Source organism: Elephantulus edwardii, unplaced genomic scaffold, assembly GCF_000299155.1.
Source record: "Elephantulus edwardii isolate Elephantulus edwardi_28Jun2011 unplaced genomic scaffold, EleEdw1.0 scaffold00029, whole genome shotgun sequence".
Lineage (NCBI taxonomy): Eukaryota > Metazoa > Chordata > Mammalia > Macroscelidea > Macroscelididae > Elephantulus > Elephantulus edwardii.
The window spans coordinates 6,859,716-6,869,773 of NW_006399779.1; positions in this window are offsets into that span (position 1 = coordinate 6,859,716).

A 10,058-nucleotide genomic window follows, 5' to 3' on the forward strand; every position below is an offset into this window, starting at 1 on the left:
CTATGAGTCGGAAACGACTCAACGGCACATAACAACAACAACAACAATTTAATTTTAAACTATCTTAAAAGATCTAATCTGCTAAATAAATAGAAGACTTCCATATCATGACACATTTAAACCAACAAAAGTCTCAAGATTACATCTGGAATATCATATACTCAGTGAAGTGCAATCTCTAATACCGGTAGGTGCTTTCAAATTGGAATCAATGCATAGCTGACACTGCAGTACATTTTTAGAAGCTATTAATCATGTGGAATGTACAATAGATTGTTCATATTCTTCCTTCAGAGTAGCTGGAGGATCCAAACTGCTTGCCTTTGGGTTGGAAGCACAAGTCCTTAAGAACTAGGCCAATAGATCCTTTAATTGGGAAGCTTTAAGGTTTATAAAATAGATGTAAAGAAAATTATTTAAAGCTATCCTTTTTATGTGAACATAACTTTCTAAGGTAACACATGTGAGTTCAAGTTGTGTTAGCAAACTTTAGAGTCCAGGCTTATATGCTTATTGACTAGTCCATTTTAAGGGTTCCACATGTCAGAGACTGAGGAAATTGAAAATGGGATTGAGATACAAGAAATGTCAGTTGTCCTTCTGTATGGGGAGGTTTGATCTATATGTTTTCTGGATGTGAACTTACATGTGAGTTTTGAGACACCTAAAAAATGCCAAGCAACTTAGTAATGTTGTAGAAAAGTATGCACCTTCACAAGTGTGGAAATGAGACTAAAGATCAGGTAGTGGCTATTTCTGGCCACCAACATCTAAGTAACTACAAAAGCTTTATTGCAAGAGCCTTGCAAAAGGAAGTATAAGTAGGAAGGGATGTGAACAGGTGTTCATCTGGCTATATGATTGATGTTACAAATAACCATTTTCATGAGCAGCGAAGGCAAATAAACCTGTTAGCCTACAAATTTACAAAATAGAAGAAAGAAGGAGGCCACTAAGAAGCAAGCAGTACACCCAAATTCTGCAACTTGAATGGGAAAACTCAGCTCTTGCCTCTCTTCTGTAAGCAGGAGGCTGGCTGAGCCACCCCTAGCCCCTTCTCTTGCTCAGGAAAGATGAAAAGGAAAGTAAACTTTAGAAGAATCTAAACTATAGCAAAATTCCCTCTGAGTCTTACTACCCCCTAGGAGGAAAGTGTCCCTAGTTTTTTGATGGATTCCAGAAATGCCGAGGGACTAGGGATGGAAACTAAGGTCACCCACAGTTTAAGGTCTTCTTGCTGTTGTGGTTATGTGCAGTTAAGTCATCTGTGACCCATAGTGACCCTAGGTACAGTAGCTCTGAACCCTGCCCTGTTCTGAGCCACTCTCACTAACTCTGATATACCTACCCCCATTGCCCCAGGATCAGACAATGCTCTCAATCATCTACTGTTGCTTTCCGTGGATTGCTCCAACAGTGCAGATTGGTTATCCATCCCTCTGTAGTTAGGATAATGGACTGGCATCCCTTATGACTCCAGCATTTTACTGCATAGAAAACTAAAATGTACCCATCACAAGGACTGGAACAAAAAAAGTGAATATATTTTTCTGGTTATGGAACAAAAGGAAAGACTGCTCACAATACTCAGCTTCTCACGGGCAGCCAGATAAAACATCTAAGAAATAGTTGTTTTCATCTTCCAAGGAGAAACTAAGAGCTTGATAGGAATTGCCTGTATTTATACGTATAGATGTGTTCATATCTACTTTCTTCTGTTTATGTTTTCCATTGTCTTCCTGAGTTCATAGCCTTACTAAGGTCTAACACAAAAACAGCTGCTATATCTATAGACAACTTTCCTTTGCAAGCACTGAAGGCATGCCTTGGAAGATAATGTCATAAGGTCACTGGTCAGAATCAATTGAGTTGCTCTGGGAAATATGTGGGGGCATATTTATACCTCTGTGATAAAGTATAATATAACAGGAGAGAGAGGTCACAAAATCACCTTTCCCTGGATTTCCATTGTTAAAGGAATCCACATCTTGATAAGTGACCATATCACCTCCCAGTTTTGTTCCTGAGAGGTTTACAACCACTACAATGGTTGAGGTCAGTTGGTGCATGTACAGGATGATCTTGAAAAACTATTTCTGTCTTATTTGAGCTGAGTAATACCCAGTATGTTCCCTTGTCTTAGTTAAAGTCCTCTTTCTGAAGAGTGGATTGAACTCCTATGTCCCTCCTCTCACAGGTGATGACACTGAATGGTTGCAGAAATGTAGGAACACACCTCTTTCATAAAATAACTTGAACGTTGAACAGACACCATTTTTGTGTCATGTGTTACCATAATACTTCATACAGCACTGAAATTAGAGTTAGCCCACCCTGCATGGACTCTTATGGAATCCAAGCTGAAATCTCCAAATTATGCTATCAAGTGGATCAAGTTTAATGTTTTCCACTGTAAGTTTATCTCTTACTTTAACTTTTAAAAATAATTTTAAAATTTCACTTTTGTGCATCTGCTTGGAACCTTAGTAGTAGAGGGAAGAATTAAAACACTAAACAATATTTTTCTAAGCAGGGCCTAGACAATAAGGGAGAAAAATATCTGAAGTAATTAACTGACAATACTACTCAGATGAGGGTAATAGTTTTTAAAAATCAAATGGATCTAGATATCCTAACAGCCATAAAAGACAAGTAAAGAAAGTCTGCTGTCAGAGACCTCTCCAAAGTACTGAAGAACAACGATGTCAGTCTGGAGACTAGGGTGCTCCTGATCGAGGCCATAGTCTTTGCAATTACTTGCTATGCATCGGAAAGCTGGATAATGACTGGAAGAATTAGAGAAGAGTATTGAATATACCATGGACTGCTAGAAGAACAAACAAGTTCCTCCTAGAGAGGGTGAAAACAGGCTGCTCCTTGGAGGCAAAGATTCTGAAGCTTCGTCTGACATACTTTCAACAGATTGCAGGATGGGATCAGTCGTTGGAGAGAGACGTCATTCTTGGAAGGGTGGAGGCATAGCACAAGGGAAGAAGACCTTCTATAAGATGGATTGATTCAGTGACTAGGATAATGAGGGTAGGTGTATCAGAGATAATAAGATTGGCACAGTATAGAGCAGGGTATAGGGCTGTTGTACATAGAGTCGTTATGAGTTGCAAGCGACTCGATGGCACATAACAGCAACAGAAGCAAAGACTATGCTGCATCTCTTTACAAGTACATTATTAATTCATTAGACCTATGAAGAAATATAGGAGCTCAGTTGGCCTAGTGGTAAGGAACTGCACCACATAGCCAAAGGCACATGGTTAGAATTCACCTGTTGCTCTGTGGGAGAAAGACGGGCAATTTCCTCCTTGTCAATTTGTAGCCTCTGAAAACCTGCTAGAAGGGCAGCTATGACACAGTTTTGAGTGAACAGCACATAACAGCAACAACATGAAGAAATAGATAAAGCTCTGGACAAACCTGATACAGTTTGCTGTGGTCATCTCATCTTCTTACACTCTGACTGATGAAATTCTTACGCTGGATCTTGGGTTTTGTTTTCTTTTTTCTCTGAGCACAAAGTTTGTCCTGCTGTCTTAGTTTATATCACTGCTGTGTGTTCATCTATATTGCTGCTGTGGTCCATGCCTTCAACTACAGCAACATTGTCTGATCCTACATACATATTTGTCACACTTTCTTCTAGGATCCCGTATGGACTTTGCATAAGACAAGGTACATGCCAGATTGTAAGGACCAGCCTCAAGTAGCTGACTGAAAGGGAAACAGGCTTTGTACAGCTGAACATGGTCAACTACTGCTTTCTCTTAATTTATTTTGTTTGCTAAATCATTCTTATGTAACTTCTGATTGGGTGGCTTTGAAGTCCAAAGTCCTGGCATGTTAATGGCAGGCATAATAAAATTTCCTGCTTCTATTATAAAGAAGAGAGAATCAAAATGGTCCCATCACTGCATAGGACTTGACATATGTGCAATTACCTCTTAATGAAAGTATTTACCATAATCCTAAAGTTGCCAGGATCTTTCCTCAGTCACTTGCGCCCCTCCATATTTGAAGGCAAGCTTCAAGTTACACATCCATGTCATGAAAAAAAAAAAACAACAACAAAAAAGCCACCAATAAATAAATAAATAAATAAATAAATTGACTGGAGTGGCTCCTTCACATGAATCTGTAGACAGATATCACACAAACACGAAGAAAGAATCAGTGTGAAAAACCATCGTCACTAGCAAAAGCAAACTATATCCATCACCAAGTCTACACGAAGATGAAATTTATTAGTGGAAATGTTAATATGAAAGAAAAACTAATAATCGATTAGTTGTTTGACATGAATAATTTAAACAACACAGTTGAAAGATGGAACTTTTAGCTTTGCAATCAATTTCAAGAAAATAAGGAATAAAATAGACTGCCTCTGCATTACACGAAGTAGCAGAAAGTGATGAATTATAATTACATTTACATAAATTATTGCCTTAATGAATATTCTCATCTTGGTATTTGTTTCTATCAATAAACTTCCACAGATTCCATGGCCATCTGGACACCACCAGCTTGAAACATGGTGGAGTTCAGGACACAGTGACAGGCACTGTGTTTTGATAAAACCCGTGTTGACCTTTTTCAATCTTATACATAGTTAGTCAGTGAATTAATGGAAAGTCTTACTTCTTATGTTCATAGAAAACACTATGCTAATAGCCAAAAAGACATCCATAATGTCTTTAACTGTCTTTAGGCATTTTAACCTCAAAAGTTATTAGACCTAAAATATTGAAGAGAATAAGAATTATTTTTTTTGGTTGTGTGGGGATTTTTTGGTTTGTTTTTGGTATTTTTGAGACCAAGAGTTTTAATTAAGTGAATTATTTAGGTAAGCATCTATTAATTTATTATTATAAAGATTAGGATACTACATATAAATATTTTTGTTTTTGTTTGCTCAGCTCCACAGGCAAAACATTTGGTACTAGCAGTCAGAAAATCAAGAGAGAGATTGCATTGGGAAGTCAGCTGTCAGGGACCTCTCCAAATTACTGAAGTGCAGCAATGTCAGGATGGAGACTAAGGTGTGCCTGATGTGAGCTATCATCTTTGCAATTGTGTGCTATGCATTGGAGAGCTGGACAGTGACTAAGGATGATAGAAAGAGAATTGGAGAAGAGTGTTGAATATACCAACACTAGGAGAACAAACAGGTTTGTCCTGGAAAGGGTGAAGCCAGGCTACTCCTTGTAGGCAAGGATTCTGACATAGTTTGGGCATGTTGCAATGAGGGACCAGTCCTTGGAAAGGGACATCATGTTTGGGAGAGTGGAGGGATGGCACAGGAGAGGAAGACCCTCGATAATATGGATCGATTCAGTGATTGAGGTAATGGGAATAGTGTATCGGAGACAGTGAGGTTGGTATAGGATAGAGCAGGGTTTAGGGCTCTTGGACATAGGGTCTCTATGAGTCTCAAGTGACTTGATGACACATAAAAACAACAACAACAGAATTCTACATGTAAATATTAGAGAAAAGAATTTTAGAAAGATCAAGCTTTTAGGTCTTTTCAAATCTTAGTCAAGCACAGTAGTTTTTCTTGGTTAATAAAAGGGTAACCGCAAAAGGATGCTATATAGCTCTGTTCTGTTTAGAAGTTTGTTTCTCTGCTGATAAGATTCAAAGTTTGTCTGAAAAGGATAACTCACTCACTCATGGCTTTCCAGATAGAATCAACTCACAACTGACCCTCCAGCAGATTTGGGGTCTATAAATTACACAGGATGAGATTGTCTATCTTTCTTCAGCAGAGGCATGACCTTGGGATTTGCACTACAACTCCCCACAGACTACGCAACCAGAACATCCTTATTTAAAAAGAATAAAGAAACTAAAAATACAAAAATATTACTTACCTTTATTTATTACTTACTACAAAAATACAGAAAAGTTACTTGCCTTTATAATCATGAGTGCTGTAAAGAAAGGCCATGCTTAACTAATCACCAGTTAAAGGCTATTCCTGGACCAATGAAGTCTTTGTGTGCCTCCTTGTGACCATACTAGACTCTAGAAGAAAGGTAAGTATGATAATTATAATTTTGCAAGATTCTTGGAGAGGTGACAATTATTATAAACACAACAGAAGAAGAAACATAAGAAACATATGAAAAATGTGTCATTCCATGTCAAGGAGGGACTGTCAAATTGAAAAGATTAAATTATGAAATAGGCCTCACTAAAACACGCTGAGCCAATGGTGCTGGGTTTTTTTCTTGTTTTGTTTTCTGTTGCTCTTTTGTTTTTCAATAAGATTTCTTAATTTAAAACTGAAACAGTCTCAACAAAATGTCTACAAGAGGGGAAGAAATGAAAGTAGGTCCTTGGGATGCAGATACCATGAAGGAATTAGAAGTGTAAGAGATTTACAACAGAATGAATGGTCTATATTCTGAATGAATGAATAAATGATATTATAAGCTGTTTGTTGTTGTTGTTGTTATGTGCTGTCGAGTCGTTTACAACTCATAGCGACCCTATGTACAACAGCCCTAAACCGTGCTCTATCCTGTGCCAATCGCACTGCTTCTGACACACCCATCCCGATTTCCCCAGTCACTGAATCAATCCATCTCATAGAGGGTCTTCCCCTCTTGCGCCTACCCTCCACCCTCCCAAGCATGATGTCCCTCTCCAAGGACTGATAGTACAGCTCCTTAAGCTAGACCATGAGAATTCCCTTTTGTTTTAGTTAGTGCCTTTAATCTTCGGTCTTGGTTTAACTGTCAAGTTAAAAAGACTTAAAGATAGTATCTAGTGTCATGTATAGTTGAATTTTGTCTCAAGAAGACTTAGATCAAACACATCTAGCTTCTTCCCTGTCATCCGCCCCCCACACCCCCCACGCTCATGTGTTTGCTGTTGTTACTACTAGGTGCCATCAAGTTGGATATCTCATAGTGACCTTATGAACAACAGGTCTGAATTCTGTTCTGTACCGCACCATCCTTATCATCTCCCACACACAAGAGCCCATTGTCGTAGTAACTATATTGATGCAGCTCACTAAGGTTCTTCTTATCGTTGCTAACCTTGAATCTTTCCAAACATTGTGTCTCTCTCCAAGGAATGGCAGCTTCTAACAATATTCCCAAAGTATAAGAGACAAAGCTTCTCATCCAAGGAGCACTCTGATTGCTTCTTCTCTGAGACATATCTGTTTGTTCTTCAGGAGTCTGTGGAATACTCAGTGTTCTTCTCTACCATCACATTTCAAAGCATCAATAATTCTTCAGTCATCTTTATTCACTGTTCAGCTCTCAGATACAAAGCAAGTGATGGGGGAAAACATGGCTTGAATCAGAAGCACTTTGGTCTTTAAATTGGCACCATTACTTTTTAGGACTTTGGAAAGGTCTCTGACAAGTTCCCAGTACTAAAGAATTAAATCCAAAAAGGGGGAAATAGAAGATTTCTGCCAACTTTTGTGGTCTGAAATCTATTGGACATGCACCCAACATTCATTAATAATAGTTAGTGACTGAATGTAAAAGTTGGGAAGAAGAAAGAAGGACCAGTAGTCGAACTTGGTGACAGAAATGAGACAGGAGATTCAAGGATAGAATTTTGTATAGTAAATTATTTATTCATCGCAATTATCTTTTATAAAAAACACAATGGGAACAATACAAAATGACCTCACCTGATGGACTACACAGGAATCAGATTGATTATATATGTGAAAAATAATCATTAGAGAAGCTCAATATCAGTTGTAAAAACCAGATAATGTGCTTACTATGGAACAGGCCATTGACGACTCATGTGAAAATCCAAATTGAAGCTATAGAAAAGGAAAACAAAACCCAAAATATGACCCAAGTCTGTTCCATCTGAGTTTAAAAACCTTCTCAAGAACAGGTTTGAGGCATCCAACACTAAAGAACACCAGATGAGCTGCAGAATGATACCAAGAATATCATAAATGAAGAAAGTAAAAGGTCATTACAAAAAGAGAGATGGAACAAAATACCAAGATGGATGCCCTAGGAGACTGAATATTACACTAGAATGCTTCAAAACTAAAATAAAGGGAAGGAATGAGAGAGTTAAAGAGTTGAACAGAGTTCAAAGTGCAGCTCATGAAGAAAAAGCAATGTATTATGAAAAAATGTACAAAGAGCTGCAGTAAGAAAATAAGAGAAAAACTTGCTCAGCATTTCTTAAGCTGATGAAATTAAAAAATAAATTAAAACCAAAATTTGCAATACTTAAGAATGCTATGGGCAATAAACTGGACGTTTCAGGAAGAATCAAAAGAAGATGGAAGAATACACAGAGTCACTGTACCAAAAAGAATTGGCTGGCACAGAATTATTTTCAGCAAGTAGCAAGATCAAGTATGATCAAGAAGCAAGATAATAAAGGAGAATGTTTGAACTACTCTTAAGGAATTGGCAAAAAATAAAAGCTCAGGAGTTGATGGAACACAAATTGAGATATTTCAACAAACACATGCTGTCCTGGATGTGCTCACCAGTTTGTGCCAAGAAATCTGGAGGACAGTTACCCTGGCCAACTGATTGGAGGGGGTCCATCTTTATTCTTATTCCCAAAAATGGGATTCTGTAGAATGTGGAAATTATTGAACAATATTGCATGCAAGAGAAATCTTGCTGAAGAGTATAAAGAATGACTAGAATAGTACACTGACAGAGAATTGACAGAAATACAAGCTGGATTTAGAAGAGGCCATGCCCTCTTATCATTGCTGATGCCAGATGGATCATGGCTGAAACTGAGTAGTACTAGAAAAATATCTATTTGTGTTTTATTGACTATGCAAAGGTATTTGTGTAGATTGCAACAAATTGTGGCTAATATTGAGAAAAATGGGAATCCCAGAACATTGATTGTGCTCATGCAAAAACTATATCTGGACCAGGAAGCTGTTGAAATAACAGAGCAAGGGAATGCTACATGATTCAAAATCAAGAAAAGATTGCTAAGGGCATATCCTTCCTCCATACTTTTTCAATTTATATGTGGAATTCACCATTTGGGAGGCTGCACTTTATGAAGAAGAATGTGACATCAAGAGTGGAAGAAGGCACATCAACGACATGCATTATGCAGATGACACAACCTTGCTCACTGAATCTGAGGGAAACTTGAAGTGCTTGCTGTGGAAGGTCAAAGATTGCAGGCTTCAATATAGATTGAAATTCAACATCAAGAAAACAAAGATTCTTACCATTGAGCCAATAGGAAGTATCATGATAGATGGAGAAAGGACTGAGATTGCTAATGATTTCATCTTGTTTTGATCCACAACTGTATTCTTGGCATCAGCAGTCAGGGAATCAATAGACAAGTTGAGTTGGGAAAGTCTACTGTCAAAGATCGCTCAGAGTGCTAAAGAGCAATGATGTCAGTTTAGAGACTAAGGTGTGAATGAACCAGGCCATGGTCTTTTCAATTTCTTGCCATACATCTGGGAACTGGACAGTGACAGGATGACTGACAGTGGAAAACTGATGGCTTTGAGTTGTGTTGGAGAAGAGTATTAGACATGGTCTGTTAAGAGAACAAATAAGTCTGTCCTAGAAAGAGTGAAACCAGTTTGCTTCTTGGAGGCAAGGATTACTTTGGGCATGTTTCTAGGAGGGACAAGTCCTTGGAGAAAGACATAATTCTTGGAGGATTAGAGGGTTAGTGAAGAAGAGGAAGACCCCAAACAAGATTGATTGACATAGTGACTGTGGCAATGGGGTCAGGTTTGTCTTAAATTGTGAGGTTGGCTCAGGATAGAGCAAGGTTCAGAGCCATTGTTCGTAAGGTCTCTCTCAATGAGTTGTAGACACATAACAACAACATACATTTCTTGATCTCCTTATTGCTCATACCAAGGCTTTTGACTGTGGATACAAGTAAGATGAAATCGTTGGCAATTTCAAACTTCTGTCTATTATGATGTTGTCTGTTTGCCCAGTGGTGAAGTTTTTTGTTTTCTTTTTCTTTCTTTCTTTCTTTCTTTCTTTCTTTCTTTCTTTCTTTCTTTCTTTCTTTCTTTCTTTCTTTCTTTCTTT